Source organism: Ambystoma mexicanum, chromosome 6p (genome assembly GCF_040938575.1).
Source record: "Ambystoma mexicanum isolate Mex_15411 chromosome 6p, UKY_AmexF1_1, whole genome shotgun sequence".
NCBI classification, from domain to species: Eukaryota; Metazoa; Chordata; class Amphibia; order Caudata; family Ambystomatidae; genus Ambystoma; species Ambystoma mexicanum.
Window position 1 is genome coordinate 1,255,936,471 of NC_090935.1, and position 17,890 is coordinate 1,255,954,360.

The window sequence follows — 17,890 nt, forward strand, 5'->3', positions numbered from 1 at the left end:
CAGTCGGTGTTCTGCTAAATGAAGAGATGACGACCTGGGACAGGGAAGGCCTCCTGTGCCAGCCCAGCTCCTTTGATCTAGGCATTCACCAGCCATCCTTCCTGGATGTTAACCTGGCCAAGTTGTGGAGAGTACGTATAGACACTGTATTTCTGCATTTGCATTCTCCTAGCAAATTACCCCCTTTGTCTTCCGCGTACCTCCGGGGTCCAGTATCTCGATGCTGAAGAACCCACCCAATACTGTCTGTTCCCCTTATCACCAACACCCCTATCTGGTTGAATAGACCTGAGTTTTGATCCTTTTTATTTTGGGAGATCATTGCATGAAGTCAATCTTGGCTGCAGACTTTAATGTACTTTCACTGACACATCAAGGGTTTTCTGGGAACTGCTGAACTGGCAATCATTCCATGGAGTCCATTGCTCTCGTTGGGTGCTCTCGAAGACATTGGCCCTCATTACGACCCTGGCGGATTTTTTCCGCCATCGACGGACTTTCCGGCCATGGCGCAAAGTCCCTTTACGCCATGGCGGATGGCGGACTTACCGCCCCATTCCGAGGTCGGCGGGGCGGTAAGTCCCCATTGACCCATTTACCCTTCCCCATTCCCATTTCGGCCCCATAGGGCTCAATGGGAGTGGGGAAGGAGTTAATTACGCCACCGTAAAATACGGTGGCGTAATTAACACCAAGGTCCCAGAGCGCCATGGATTTTTCCGCCCGCAAAAAGCGGGCGGAAAAATGACCATGGCGCTCCGGGAACTCGTAGTTGGCGGTAAGGGGTCCGCGCAGCTAACGCTGGCGCAGACCCCTTAGCGCCAGGGTCGTAATGAGGCCCATTGTAACCATTTCATTTAGGATGGTGGCGTTATTCCAAGTGATGTTTTGCTGCAGGCAGTGCTGTACTTTGATTGCGACCTGCACAGCGCTTTCTAGAGACGCAAGTCATGCGATCATGCTTGCAGTCATTGGCTTAGATGGCAATTGATTGTAACCCTTTTATTTTGAAGTGTGTCAGTATGTCAGGTAAACGTCTGCTGCATTTTTGGGATGCGTAGGTCCTGATAATCCTGAGCTCATTCCCTATGGACTTGATTTCCATTCCTTTTTCTGCATTTCGTGGGTGGTGCCATTCACAGAACTGAATCTATCCCAACCGCAGAATTGCACCGGCCGTGCGAGTGCAGTGGGAGTAGCTGCCACATCGTGGAGCGCACCCCAGATTCAGAAAGGGGTGCATATGTGGACCTCTGATGCCTCTGTGCCGGGCTTCTCATAACACAGTCCAGGTGCAGGTTAAAGTGAAATGTTGTCTCATCATAGCGCCCGAGGCCTGCGGGCTGCAGCACTTGTTAAACAAACAAATAAATAAATACATAAATAGAAAAATGCAAAACTACCTACATTTTTAGATGAAATACTTGGCAAGTTACCATCTGAATTCTGGCGTTTGTAGTTTCATTTACCTGGTTAGAGGTAGCATCTGCTGTGCCGATATCTCCTGCCAATCACTGGGGACATCCAATGGCAGGAACAAGAGGTCCGGGTGCCTCACTTAGAGAGTGGAAGTTGGGCTTAGGGGGTTATGTGGTGGATACCTTGCCCCCACACTTAGCCTCCATCCTAAGGCAGAGGTCTGTCTCATGAGGTCAGTTAAGGACTATGGGCCTTATTCCCAAAGTGCCTGTCCAGTAGCAACGGTGCCGGTAAGCCTATTGGCACCATTAACAGACTGGCACACTACGAGTCTGAGGGCGGGTGCCGCCCTGCCTGCCAGGATCAGACCTGGTGGGTGGAACGGTACCCGCTCGCAGACTTTCACGGAAGCACCGGCACCGTTATTAACGATGCCGGTGCTTCCCTGATCCCCATTCCCATTGAGTCCAATGGGACTCAAATGGGAAGTGGGATTAACAATTTAGCGGCGCCTGACTTCCTGGATCCCTCGGCTCATAATCCCCCGATGATTCCGGCAAGCCAGACTCTGGTAAATATTGCAAGTCTGGCGGCAACCCGCCGGCACCACCGGCTGGTTTACCGCCGGACTTGTAATGAGGCCCTATATCTCCTTACCGGGGACAGCTCCCAACTCTGTGAAGCTGAAACAATATGTAACCTGTAAAAGAAGCCCTTCGCTATTCCCAAATAGAAGCCCTTTATGCATTCCCGAGCAGAGGAGGAGTTTATAAAGACTGACCCTCTTTTCTGAAGGAATCCGACACCCACTCAGCCATCAGAGGCACATTACATGTTTCTGCAGCACTCATTTTGTGAGCCCACTCAGCCATCAGAGACACTTTATTTATTTTAACAAACCTACGAAGCTCACTTGGTGAGTGCACTCGCTCAGTGTGCTTGCGCAAACATCAGGAGCACACCCTGCTCACTCATGATACTTATGGACCCTGTCTTCTGCAGACACGTATGCTGCATCCGTTTCCCTGCAGACCCTCCCAGAAAGTCCAACCCAAGTAAAGGCTGTCACAGGGCTATTTAAGTCCAGATTCTCCATCCGGCAGCCTGGGTGTTTTTGGTTTTAGAGTAGGGTGGGTGGTGAGGGTTGGGAGAAGTTTGGAGAGTGGGGAGGAAGTTCTGTAGAGAGTGGAGGCAGAAGATTGGTTGAGACAGGGGAGGTTGATTTAAGACCTGTGGAGGAGATTGTCCAGTCATTTAAAGGAGGTTTGGTTGAGAGAGGGGGAGGTCAGTTTCAGTGAAAGGAAGGATAGTTGGAGTCGTGCAGAGGAAGTTAGGGTGAGACAGAAGGAGGTGTTGGAAGAGATCATCACCAGGGTGCCCCATGGCTGCTGGCATCATAGGTAAAAAGAACAGGAAAATATGAGATGGCATGCTTGGCACAAGACAGTGGTTAGGGGTGAGTAGGATAGCTTCGAGAAGACAGGAGACTGTTGACCACACACTATGTATGGCCCTGAGGAAGACCATGCTCATGAAGAAATACAACCCATCTGATGGTTGAAAGTTGAAAGATGCCATGTCAGGCAGTCTTTGTATGTCTTGCATAACATTTGGACATTGTTTTTATTCAAACAGTTTGGAGCTTTATTTCCCAACCATGTGGCATTCATTGTTGATCACATCTTTTATTTACCTGTTGAATACTTCGCTCTTTATTTTCACTTTCAGTTGTTGGTAGGTATGGGTGATATGTTTCTCACATGGGAGTGCCAGGAACGCAGGTGTATGCATGTACCTTTTTACTTTTGTGGTTGTTCGGTATTTACAGCTTATTTTTATTAATAATTTCCGTGAAATTGCTACCTGTGTCATTTTCTTTTTGTACCATTGAACTCATTTTATTTGCCAACGACTTTTGTAGTGTGTCATAAACATATGTGTATTTTCATGCCGTCTTAGTTTTTATTCCTTATGATCTTTTTTGTTTTATTCATTGAATTTTGTTGTGCTGTGTTTGTTTTTGGAACTTTAGGGAATGTCTTTTGGAACCCCAATGTACTCAACTGATTACTGTCCCCTGTGACCGGGCACACTTGTTTCACGCATTTGGTATAAACATCACATAAACATTTGCCCGGCACTGACATTTTATGCAAATGCACTCACACCATTTGCCACTTTACCTCCAGGCAGCACTCTTTTATGTATTTTATTTAATTGGTTATTTATGACCCGCTTAATACCCAGAGGGTTCTAAGCGCGGACCCGGGGATCGAACCTGTGTTGCTCCGCAAGCGCGTTGCCCCTGAGCTATTGGCAGGGCCCTAAGTGCCCGGACAGGACAACACAAAAGCCACAACTGCTCCTCTGCTATTACTTAGTTTCATTGTTTGAAAGCCAACCCTGAGACTGGGGAAACTATCTTGCTCCAGAACTCCTCTATACAGCTCCCTTATGTTTAGCTGTACTGGTACCTATGTTGGGAAACGAACATCTAATAGCTTGAGCCAACTACTGTTGCTTTAATGCAATAGTGTAATACACTATGGGCCTCATTACACGGAAGGCGGTAACCATGGCGCTATTAGCGCCATGGTTGCTGCCGGTAATTTACCGATCCCGCCATGGTGAATGGCGGAATTACCGCCCCATTCCAAGGTTGGGGGGGCCGTAATTCCACATTCATCATTGGCCCTTCCCCATTCCCATTTGAGCCCCCATAGGGCTCAATGGGAATGGGGAAGGCAGCAATTAAGGTACCGCAAATTGCGGTACCGTAATTGCCTCCAAGGTCTCTCTCCATCTACCATCCCTCCCAGTGACACGATCACGATGAAGGGAGACAGAGAGCGATGTGTAGTCTTGGCCCGGCCGGCCCTCATCGCACTCACACAGCCAGTCAGACTTGAATGAGGGGCCACGGGGCTGGCTGGGCAGTGGTGGACTGGTGGCACGAGATGGAAAGATGACCAACTTCCCATCCCTGCCTAGCCCTGTTATTGGCACCACTTAAGTTAAGTTGTTTGGCTAAGTCGGTATTCGGAATAAAAAAAAGAACTGCACAAAACTAGAAGTTGATGGACGCCCTTAAATTGGAGCTGTTAATTGGTCTCATGGCAGCCATGGTACACCAGCATAGCTAATTTAGTACCTCTTTTCATTGCATTTTTAGTTATGTCACCGCACCACCACTTATCAATGTGGGCCACAGTACCCGGAAAGTATTGAACCAACAGATCAGCGTATAGCCATTAATGCGCACGTTGGAGAGCAATTCATAAATGGGCTACTTTACATATCCCACGTGATGAGTGTCAGTTGCGCACACGCAGCCCACTTGCTGCATTTGAACCAGCATATCCCGGGCATGAGGATGCATGCCCTTGAACCTCTGTATGTTTAGAATGCATGTTTTCTCCAGGAGTGGACCCAGTTCATTCACGCATTGGGCAGCGGTTTGTGCTTTCCGTGTGATGTAGGTATCAAGGTGCTGAGTGAATGATCCGAGTGTGTGCAAGGTGCTGAGTGAATGTTCCGAGTGTGTGCAAGGTGCTGAGTGAATGATCCGAGTGTGTGCAAGGTGCTGAGTGAATGTTCCGAGTGTGTGCAAGGTGCTGAGTGAAAGATCCGAGTGTGTGCAAGGAGCTGAGTGAATGATCTGAGTGTGTGCAAGGTGCTGAGTGAATGATCCGAGTGTGTGCAAGGAGCTGAGTGCATGATCCGAGTGTGTGCAAGAAGATCAGTGTGTGTGCAAGGTGCTGAGTGAATGATCCGAGTGTGTGCAAGGTGCTGAGTGAATGATCCGAGTGTGTGCAAGGAGCTGAGTGAATGATCCGAGTGTGTGCAAGGTGCTGAGTGAATGATCCGAGTGTGTGCAAGGAGCTGAGTGAATGATCCGAGTGTGTGCAAGAAGCTCAGTGAATGATCCGAGTGTGTGCAAGGTGCTGAGTGAATGATCCGAGTGTGTGCAAGGAGCTGAGTGCATGATCCGAGTGTGTGCAAAAACCACAGTGAATGATCCGAGTGTGTGCAAGAAGCTCAGTGAATGATCCGAGTGTGTGCAAGGTGCTGAGTGAATGATCCGAGTGTGTGCAAGGTGCTGAGTGAATGATCCGAGTGTGTGCAAGGTGCTGAGTGAATGATCCGAGTGTGTGCAAGGAGCTGAGTGAATGATCCGAGTGTGTGCAAGAAGCTCAGTGAATGATCCGAGTGTGTGCAAGGTTGCTGAGTGAATGATCCGAGTGTGTGCAAGAAGCTCAGTGAATGATCCGAGTGTGTGCAAGGTGCTGAGTGAATGATCTGAGTGTGTGCAAGGAGCTGAGTGAATGATCCGAGTGTGTGCAAGAAGCTCAGTGAATGATCCGAGCGTGTGCAAGGTGCTGAGTGAATGATCCGCGTGTGTGCAAGGCGCTGAGTGAATGATCCGAGTGTGTGCAAGGAGCTGAGTGAATGATCCGAGTGTGTGCAAGAAGCTCAGTGAATGATCCGAGTGTGTGCAAGGTGCTGAGTGAATGATCCGAGTGTGTGCAAGGTGCTGAGTGAATGATCCGAGTGTGTGCAAGGTGCTGAGTGAATGATCCGAGTGTGTGCAAGGTGCTGAGTGAATGATCCGAATGTGTGCAAGGTGCTGAGTGAATGATCCGAGTGTGTGCAAGGTGCTCAGTGAATGGGCTGGGCAGCGCTATGTTTGGCTCTGTGTGCGTTTGAGCAACACAGCTTGTGGTACATGCTTCGTGCAGCTTTTGGCATGATCTACTATCGGGGCAGCTAGCTGGCTGATATGAGGTTATCTGAATGCATGTTTGGGTAGCATGGCTCCCATTTTACATATAGAGCAGCAGGATGCTCATTGATCACCAGTCTATGAGGCGGTGTGCACATTATCTGGGAAGCAGGGGTGCTTCGTCCCTTCCAACACAGCATAACCAAGCCCTGCAGCTATTGTGGGCTTCCCTTCTTCATGGCAGCCACTGGTGACAGTGCGACAGTAGCGACTCCCATGAGAATATCTCAGAGCACAGTCTCCCACCTATTGTTCATTTCAGAAGCACATCATTAATAGCTGTATAATAACAATGGGCACACGCCGATTGAGCGGTGGGTGCTGCAGTTTCCTTTCGACCTACAGAAGTTTGTCTAGGATTTCATGTTGTCTCTGCACAAATGTGTGCAAATGCAACCCGAGTCACAATACAGACAGGGGTGGGGTTAAATATATTCTGCCCCTACTAGCAGCTAGGGCCACTACTGGCCAGATGCTGGGCCACATGATGTTATTTAAATGAGGATGAGGGACTCCAAGAACACCCACAATCTCCACCCTCCCCCGCCATCCTACACTCCCATCCACAGGCAGGATCTCTGGACTCGGTAGTACCAAGTCAACTATGGGGGTCATTACGAGATTGGGGGTAGTCATGGCGCTATTTGCGCCATGACTGCCACCAATAACGGGTCCGGCACCGGTGTTGTTCAATGGGGACTTACCGGTGTAGTCCGACCCTGGTGTGACCGGTAAATCCCCAGTGAACAAGCCATTCCGCATTCCCATTGAGCCCCTATAGGGCTCAATGGGAATGGGGAGGGTGCTAATAACGGGCTCGCGAATGGTAAGCCTGTTATTAGCGCCCTGGTCCTGTTCCTGGTAGGACCTGCTAAGGGACCTCGGAATAGGGCGGTAAGGGGTTACCCGGTATCCCTTACCGCCCTACTCGTAATGACCCCCTATATCTGTAGTATTGCTTATCAAGCGAGTTCCCAAAAAGGGATGTGTGCGGCTAAAAGCAATCAGTCACATGGCAACCAGCAGCTCAAGGCCCTGAGCAAACAGAAACAACATTCACACACACTCTGAACAACATCCTAGTACACGACCGACGTCCACAACCGTAACAAAATACAGGTTGGCAAGGAGGTTCACCGAGTACCCGATTTGTGCTGAATCAACGCTTTATTTTAAACAAGAAAAGAATGTTTCCATTAATGGGGCAGCAAAGTGCAAATGTGCGGTGAGAACATGATCTTGTGGCTGCCTATGCTTTGCATCTTTAAAATAAAAGCATATTTTTCACTGCAAAAAATGTCTTCTGTAGGCTGTGGAGCTCCGAAGTCCCACCATCGTGCGTAAATCACTCCCAGCCAATAAATGCATTGCCCAGTAGGTATTTCACCACAACCGGAAATAAAACAACATCATGAAAACTCTTTCAGCTCCCTTTAATCAAGCCTTACCACCTGGCTTTGAATTCAAAGTGCCTGCCAGTGTTTGTTCAAAGCAGTCCTTTGAGACTTAATGACTTAATTGGAGTTGCTGCTGTATTATCAGACCTGCCTTCATCCACTCGATTTATAAGCACTCTGCATGTCCTTCAATTAAGTCCTGTTAAAAGCAAGCATTGTCAAAGTCAACATTGTTGGTTTCTGCATAGATTTTAAGCTTTTGCCAGGCACTGATATTAGATGCCCGGGTACTAGCTCCATTTTGCACTTGCTAGCAATAATGGGTAGTTAATACCACTATGGCTGTCCCTGGCAAGCGCCTTTCCATGCCTATTGCCTAAACAAAAACCCAAACTGTTGGCATTGCCAATACTTGATTTAAACCTCCACTCTCAACTCATTGATGTGGGTCAGGTTTGCTTGCTGTGTTCGCTCGCTCGCTTACAAATTCATCCCACAAAACCTCCACCCCACCACCTTTCAAAGTCACCAGCAGCCACTGTGACCAATTGTAGTTCACCTTGGTTTATAGAAGACTTTCGAATGTGTACAGGATTTGGCTTGACCTGTTGCAGGACCACTTCGATACAAACTTCCATTTTACAATACAGTTGCCATTCAGTTGGATACCTAACAGAGACCTTCGAATGAGCACCCACATGTCACCGGACCATTCTATATACAGTTTCTCACTTGGCCTCCCAAAGTTCATTCACTCCTTTGGCTTCCAATTAATTTCTCGTCGTTCATCACATGCGTTTCACACACTGTCCTCTTCGGATTTCTTCATACAAGGTTGCCACTTGCAACCTTTGTTCAAACACAAGCTGGTTTGGTATCAGTCTCCCTGAACCACCGGCTGTGCTGTCTTTACTGGTGGTGCTTTGTTGTAGGAGCCAAGGACAGTACCACAGCTGCAATCGCCCCTCCTCCTCACCTTGGTTATCGACGCAGGAGAGCCCCGGGTATGTTCGATGCACAGTGTAGGTTTGTTCAGCTTTAGTTCCCAGTCTTAGGCTTCTTACTTTCCAAGGTTCGCAAAAGTAACATTCTTTAAAGGTCAAGGGCACAACCCTCCCTCGTCTTGCCGTCTTTCTTCTTGTGTTAAACTGCCATCTTGGAACTGCTGTTTCCTCGTGTGCTTTTCCTTCCTCGTGTGCCTCACTCAGAGTGTGCTTTTGTGCTCTGCCTTTTATCCATGTCGGGAAGTGTGATGGAAGTCAGGTGTGTGTAATGATCAGTAATTGCCTGACCTTGCCTGACCATTGTTTGGGACATGTCATGTATACGGCTCTGATGTTAGTCCGTTGTTTCTTATAGTGAACTGTCCGTGGGAAAGTGTTTATGTCCGGAAAGGAACGGGGGGGCTTGAGTTCCTAGGTATCCTATGGGTAATAGGTGTTACAGGGAAGAGGATACCGCGTCTCACCAAACGGTGCCCCACTTCCACTCCCCGAAGACCTCTCATCCAAGTGATCCTCCAACACTGGTCCAACCCTAGGAACTGGATACAAAAGCGATGGCCGTGTCCTGGTCACCTGGATGACAGATCCCTGGGGACTGGCGGGTGAGACACCTTCAGGTTTATCACAGTTGGGTATCTTAAATATTATCACTGACCATAATCTTGTCACCATGTTTATAACTGAAACCTGGGTTTCAGAAACTGTGCCCCAGTTGTTGCTCATCTAGTACTACAAGTATGCAAATTGATTTGCCAAAATCATCAACATGGGACAGGTGGACTGTAAAAGACCTCGCCTACCCTTCTCTACTACATTGCAAGTCAGTAGTCATTCAACACCAGCTCTCTTACAGATGCTCTTTTAACCCTCAGTTGGGTCCTCATGCAGACTTGCTAATTTCACTGATAACGTGCAAATAATACTCTCATCTTTATTACTTAGGAGATCTTAAAATCTAGCTAGACCAATCTGAATTCTCTTTGGCACAACATCTCTTGGAGAACGTACGTTCCATTTAGATATCAACCCCATACTAACCGAAAAGGTCACACATTGGACATCATTTTCTAGAGGGATAATCTTTCCCTGCCCAGCTCATACCCACCTTTCTGGTCTGACCATCTAGCCATTCCATTCTCTTTGAATGGTCTGGCAGATTGGCCAGAGAACTCTCCACCCCTACCATCAGAAGTTGTATTATACAGTAAAAATATATCCCCAGATTTATTCAGCAACCTCATAGATATGTATCCATTACCACTGGATTGGCATACACCATTCTTTAATGATTTTGAAATAACAAATGGTTGGCTATAGACATGTTTTGAAATCGTAATGGATGCTAAACGCTTCACCCCCTTCCTCTTGTAAACCAAAATAGTTACCGAGAAGGCATCATGAAGTTAGAAACAGACAACAAACTTAAAATTCAAGCAAAAGATATTTATTAACTTAACTGTCAGGTTGGTTAAAAACCTAACTTGCCCTATGCTAAGGTGGGATTTTCCTACCTGAACGAAACTAGGGAATGTCTGAGTTAAAGAGTTCAACTTAAAAGTCAGTTTGTGCCCAAAACCTATTCTCAACCTCACAACTAAAGCTAACAAGTGTACAGAGATGTCAAAGAAAATAGTGTTCAACTCAACGTTCTGAGCCTCTTCCAGCTCACATATTTCTCTCAGCTCCTCTTCCGTAAGCATAAGAAAGTTCCATGAAAAAGTCTCAAAGTTTACCTTTCTTCTGTTCAAGGTGATACAGTTTAGAACCAATCCTTCGGGTTCGCTTGCACAAGTTTCAAGTAACACAATCCAAAACCCAAAGGGTCTTGACAATCCGGCCCCAAGACAACAAGTGTAGTTCTTTACATCTCAGGGTTCCCTTCCCCAAGACTTTTTTTTTTCCTTCAATGTCACTGTTTACACTTGCTTCAGTTTTCTCCAAAAGTCTTAACATAAAAACACTGGGTTGACCTGACCTTCATTCTGGCTTAGCAATGGTTTTATTGGGCTGTTTCATCTTTCACGATTCAGGGCTCTCTGGTCTAGGCGCAGTTGACAGACCACACGGTTCACCCATCACAGGTCACGCAACCAGGTTCCCTGGCCTCTTCAGCCCACAGAGCTTCCTTAGGATTTGCTCCTGTGCACCAAGTCACCCTTAGTTAGTTCCTTTCGTTGGCCTCTTGCCTTAGTGTGTAATCATGCACTCCTCTGGCTTCTCCTTGATAGCCTTGTGGCTCTGCCACCACATGTCACACACCGCTTGCCAAACCTTGACCTTGCCACACTGCATTCACTCGTAGAAGTTCACTGTTTGGTTTTCTTCAGCCCTCAATGTACTTGACTTCAAGGTTTGAGTTACATTTTTGTGCAATTTATTCAATATTGTTTACTTTCGGTTCAGTTTTTAATGTTGCTTAATTGTGTTCAGTAATCCATATGCACTTATTTGCTTCATTGTTAAAGTTACATTTAGTTCAGTGTTCAATATGCATTTGTACGATTCAATTTTAAGTTTCCATGTAGTTCGATATTCAATACGCATTTGTTTGCTTCAATATTAAATGTCCATTTAGTTCGGTATTCAATATGCATTTGTTTGCTTCAATATCATTTTTTCCATTTAGTTCCACATTCAATAAGCATTTGTTTGCTTCAATATTACATTTCCATTTAGTTCGGTATTCAAATTGCATTTGTTGGCTCCCTTTTACGGACCGTTACTTACTTGTGGGCCTTTTGGATCGTCCTGGTGTTAAAGCGCCTGTCCGCCACTCACCAGCCTTCGAGGTTTCTCACCGGTGACTCCCGCGTCTTCCTCCAAGCTTTCAATGCCAGGAAAACCACTGGCACAAGCCTGCCCGCCGTGTGTTTCTTCCACACTCAAGCACTGTCAATGTTTCTTCCTAGACGCGGACAGCGTCCTCTGAGCTCCTATGTTCCTCAGCAGCTCCTGCTGCTCGCGCAGGATAACAGAGGGTCCCAGTCTTGTGTGAAGAACACATCCCATTCACATCGGGTCCCACAAGTCCTCTGGGGTTGTTGCAAGCGTCCTGACTCCTGCTATGGTCCCACCACGGCTGACTTCTCTCACAGGTCACACAGAAAAGTCCCAAATAGCTACCCTTAGATGTTGCATCAACTGGTGATTTACAGTTAACAAACAGTGAAATGCCATCTTTATAAACATATATCTAAAGATAAGGAAGGCTATCCGTCCCATATCATCTGTAGAGCATATAAAAGAGCCACAAATGTCTCTAGGACTGATTGTTGTCTAAACAACCCAGAGTCAATCTCAAGAAAATTACTTGTGTATCATCCTTTTCCCCCATCAGTAATGACTTGAGGAAATCCATAATACAAAATTGGAACATTATTAACACCGAAACATTCAAGATCGCTACCCCACGTTTTGTGTTTAAACGCATGCCTAATCTAAGAGACAAACTTGTCGACACCTATCCTCTATCAAAAACTAATGTTTCCAAACAAGGCACACTCTGGAATCTCCCTCCAGTTACGGGACATTTTAAGTGTGGAAAATGATCGGTTTGTAATTTGACACGAATTTGAAAACTATTGATCTGTATCGAAAAAACTGGCACTTAAATTCTTTCACCAATTGTGGTACCAAATGAGCTATCTATTGTATTAAGTGCCCATATGACCTATTTATATTGGGAAAACAAAAAGACCTGTTAGACAAAGAATTGGGGAACACAGATCATGTGTAAAAAATGGAATCATCGACAAACCGTTAGTTGACCATTTCAAAAAAGCCAATCACATCCACGAAGACATCTTCTGGTGTATTTTACAAACCCTAATTCTACACCCACGTGGGGGTGATCGAGATATAAAGCTCCGAAAATTAGAGCCAAAATTGATTTATAATTTAGACTCAGTTAATCATGGCTTAAATCTATATATTGAGTGGAATCTCTTTCTGCGAAGATGACATAACGTGGGCTACCCTTTTGCCAACTTCTGGAGACATACATACAACAGATCCTTAGTCACTTCTTTCACAGTCAGTACTGTGTTCTTCATCTTCTTGTTGACCCAAAACTGTTTATAGGGTAGCAATATTGACAAATCAAATGGCTTTTTTCGAGTTACATTGTGCATGGCCTAAGTAGATATCATGAACACAGTAGATTACGGGTTTCACCTGTCTCTCGTATTCTACTTTCGTTCAATGATCACCACACTCATTTCTCCAGCAGAACACTCTGTGCCCGCACATTTATGTTAGGGCTCGTCATTCACTATATCCTGATCGAACATGGTGAACCAGATTTAGTACGTGATGCTTCCGTGCTGACACACGATGTCTGTGATATATCACATGACCACATTGCCGAAGCCGCGTAGAATCACTACGGACGCGACCGGCGAACGAGAACAAACACGCTTGAGCAAGTAAGATGGGTTCACGTCCTGATTTTCCTTCTTTTCTTGTCACACTTGATTCAATGACAAGGTGTAGGAGCTGCCACTTAAGGGCTCTTTTTGTGTTTTTTCGGTCAGTTGTGCAGGGCGACTCATAAAATCTTGAAGACTACACACGAGGTTCGTTCCATTTTCACAAACGCGATAGTGCCTGAGATGTGACACACAGGCACAGGTAGGCTTTTCTTCTCATACAGAGATAGCCAAAAAAATGGTAGGACTTGATAACAAGGACTTAGATCACATAATCATCATTATATCTAGGTCCACTGACTATGCATTGCTTGGCATAGCAAGATGATTCCATGTGTACTTTTCTGGATCCTATTATCACAGCAGTTCCGTTTGAAAATGCAGCTAGCTTGTGAAGATGTGACCACACTGCATATGCACATGGTACTATGACATATTTTTACATTTAATACAAAAGTCTTTGAGAATACAAAATGAAATGTTTTACTGGAAGAAATTGATTGACTATTTAGTACAGAAACTAATCAATGGAATCGAGAATAAACTAGATTCCTTACCGAGATGTGATCCAAAGCAATGCTGGAATCATGGCTCATGAAGTTAGGAAAAAAAGAAAAAATGAAACTATGAACTATAGAAATAGAGTTCAAAAGTGATTTGAAATGTTAACTAAAAATCGAAACAATTGTGCATTTAAATATAGTGATGCTGGGTGAACCTGTGAACCTACAGAGTGTGTTTGCAAAAATTACTTGTTGTTGTGATATAATATAAAACTGTTTGGTCGGTTACAATAATTGTATGTGTAACATACTGTGTATATCTGTTTTTAGAATTACGTATGCGGTAAACGTGAATCAAGGTACAATACCATGCTACTCGAAGGAGGCTCTGTGTGTCCTGAAGAAAGCCTTGTACTATTGTACTACTGCCTATTTATTGTATTAACGACAGTAAGGTTCTGTCTGTGTTTAAACTACAAGGCTGGAAACAGATCTAGACTGTCGACACTTCTTTGTTTTTTGTGGGGGCTGATGCATACATAAAGTTCAAATAAATGCATGAAAATAAGTCACCCAGAGGTTACTAACATCACCCGTATTCTGTGTCATAGCCAAGTGCATATAGAGAATTCACTAATCTTCTCTGAAACTACTACTGTAGGCTCAAGTCATGATCACACATGAAATGTATCCTTGATCTTTTATTGGTTCTTTTGTGTTAGCTCTCATGACCAGGTGGTCTGAGTTTTATTGCATGTTTTGAATAAATTTCATATTTTTGTATACACCCGACCTTCCTCATCTTTTGATGTATGTTTATAAAGATGGCATTTCACTCTGTTTGTTAACTGTAATTCCCCAGTTGATGCAACATCTAAGGGTAGCTGTTTGGGACACTTCAATGTGTCCATTGATACTTATGTCCTCCCCCAAATTGGCCCCCTAAAAAAGAGGACTTTGTTTGTGTGCTTGTTGAGCAGTTTACTTCTCTCTCGGGTCTCCTGCTCCCCTCCCTGTTTCACGTTTTCCTGCTGGGCTGGTCTCCTTTTTAACACCTGCAGCCCCTTGACAGGTTGCAGGTGTGGATGTCCAATTAGCCCTTCCTGATCGCAAAGGGACATGCCTCACAACTCTTAGCAGGCATCTTCCTCCTTCCAGTACCAGAATGGTGAAAGAGTGTAGTCTTCATTACTCTTAGTTGCTTCTTCTTTGCCCCAGTACTGTCAAGGAAAACATGTGGGAACAAGAGGGGAACCTGCTTATAATAGGCCATAAAGGTTGGAGGAGGGTTAGGTTGGTTGTCAATAGGGAAAAGGGATACCATGTCTCATCCAAGGGCACCCCAATCTCACTCCTCAAGGACCTTCCACCAGGTCATCTTGCCTTGCTTCTCCACCCCCAGCATCACAATCCAAGAGCAACGGCCTTTCCCTGGCCACCTGCGCAGAGTTTCCAAGGGGTGTAGAAGTGAGAATACCCTCAGGCTTCTCACATTACACACCGACTGAAAAGACTGGACATTTCTTCTGTTCTGTTGACAAAGCTGTTTTTTGGCTCATGTGTCTACGTATTAAAAAGATTTTAGGATAGAGAAATGCTTTAACAATATTAGACATGTAAACACTTCCAATGATATTTAAAAATAACTTTTCAAAATATTTAATGAATTCCAAAGTTCTCATGCTCTAACTACCACCAATCATCCTTCCATGGAATAATCTATCAAGACATTAGATCCAATATTTCAACAAGGACCCTTTTCATTGACCCTTACTCTCCTATGAATTGGCCTCTAACTTGTGTTCTTTGTCTAATGGGTACTGAGTAATTTATGTTTTAATCAAGAACAGTAAAAGCTCAGGCTCAGCATAGAAGATTTTTAAGGAATAAGTCAAATTTAAACCAGTGTGTGATCCATTATTGACCTAAGCCCCAAAATGTGTCAATCACTGCTAATCTTTTGATGCCTTCTTGTTGTGCTGCCCTTTTTCCATACTTAATCAGCTCTCTAGCCTAATTTATTTTGCAGTTGGTGTGCTGGTGCTAGTGGTTCCAGGTATATGCCCAGAGTTTGCAATCTTGGAGATGTTATTTTCCCTGATTGTGGCCATGTGTTGTTTTTTAGGGCATAAGTAGAGGATACATGTGGGTGGGCACACTTTTTCCAGAGGGTGGGCACTACCCCGCTTGGGTATTTTTGAGTCCGGCAAACCTGCTCATGTGTTCCACTTCTAGGATTTCACCCAGGTTGTCCAAGTGCAGACGCTTACCCACAAGACCACATAAAAGTGTCATCAAAAAACATGTCTCTCACTGGGATTTTGTTTTCCTGGCAGTGTTTTATTATAGATTGTTGAGATTAAAAAGTGGGCACTTTTTACACTTTGCCAGCGTAGCTATTGAAAATCTCCTCTCTCAGGTCCTTTTTCTGGTGTTGATTAATGTTTTTTTAAATGCCAATGTTCTTTTGTCTTGGTGTACTTTCTTCTAAGGGGAAAGGTCAATTGAATCAAACTTATATATCTTTAGGATATGTGCACTTACTGCGTGTATATTCATACGTGCCAGCTTTTGATTTTTGCTATGGGACCAGAAGTTCCCCCACCTAGTGATGCAAGAGAGCCGTACCCATCCCATAGTATGATCACCACTTTTTAAAGCACATTTTGCAGCAGGAATGGGAAAAAAAGCCATATGATTTACAGGAAGACATAAACATAACATCTCAGCAACAGTCAACTAAACTGCTCAGTTGCCGTTGCAACATTATGTTATAGGATCCTCTGCTTCATCTTTCAGTTCCTGCACCCCACCAAACAATTTTGGCCTGCTCACCCCCTCCAATGAAGACTCAGTGGGTACATTGATGAGGCTATCCTTCTCATTGTGTCTGCTACTACAAAATAAATCCTCGCTCTTGATAATACCACATAGGTAAATGTTAACAGTGACAAATCATATACTGGACGCCACATTGTTTTTATCTCCTGCCTTACTAATGGGAACATGTTTCAATGTAACTGCCCATGATATTTTGTATATTAATGATTCATTCTGTGAAATAGTTTTCTGTAACATCACAGATCACCATTTATGCAAATAAGGGTGCCAGCACACCTTATAGTGCCAGGGCCCCGCAAATCCTAGGGCCAGCCCTGCAGATCTGTTATCATAGATCAAGGTTTAGAGAGAAGGAGGCTGCTTAGTGTGTAAACAAACATTTACATGTCATTATTACAAATCAGGCTGCAGAGAATAGGTGGCCAGTGCTATGTGAAGGAATAACTACAGCCTAATATCAAAGATTAGGGTGCAACAAAGAGTACATGTGTCAAAAGAAAGCAGAACATGACCAAGTGTTAAAATGGAGACCACATGGAGAAAACATATATTTTTTAGCTTTTGGAAGAATCTTCAAACCTACACTATTTTCAGACATTCTTCCCAGAAAGCATACAAAGTTGAGTAAACATATAAATATAAGGGCACACATCAATCAACCCCATCTCACTCCAGAAAGTCAAACCTACCCTCCTTTTCTCCCCTTTGCAGTGTAAAGAGCTGGTAATGGGTAAGTGCGTGAGGCCAAGAATTAATGGTGCACATCAATTTTCAAATTAATTATTCTGAGCAATTTAGTCATTAATTAAAAAAAGGTTTAAGGTGCAGGGGAGGAACTATGGCCCTGGCACACAACCACCACAAAACATAGAAGAGAAAAGAAGATCCAAATGTCGAATTCTGCCATCCCCCGCACAATTTACAATACTGTACACAACAGTTAGCAAGTAAATCCAAAGCTTTCCAACAACTTAATCAGTAAGTAAATCCAACCAGGCATATTCATACAAATTTTATAGAGAAAAATATATTTTTTTTTAATTGTAGACAGTTTTAGGCAAAACAATCTGCATGTCCGGTATCTTTGGTTGGCACGTTTCAAAGTCTGATACCTCTTCTTCCTGAGCCTAACGGACAGCAGAAAAAATATCATAAAAAGGACTTGTCAAGTACAACTTCCATGTAGTTGGTGTTCAATCTATGCAACTAATCAAATCGACAAGTTTTATGTAGCACAATGAATAAACACATGGGGGATCATTATGGGCACATTATGCATTCATGGAGCCATATGGATGTTTCCCAATCCCAAAATTCACAGTCCTCTAAGTATCGTGGTTATGCAGGGGTGAGGTTCAAGGATCGATATTGGAACCACTTTCCCAATTTGTGGATTTCTTTCTAAAGCCAGAGGTGACTAAGATGAAATCTTACCTAAAAGACACCACCGCAGTACTCGAATTGACAAAGAATCGCCCATTTACTTCACACTAAACCTATTGGTGACATTGGATAT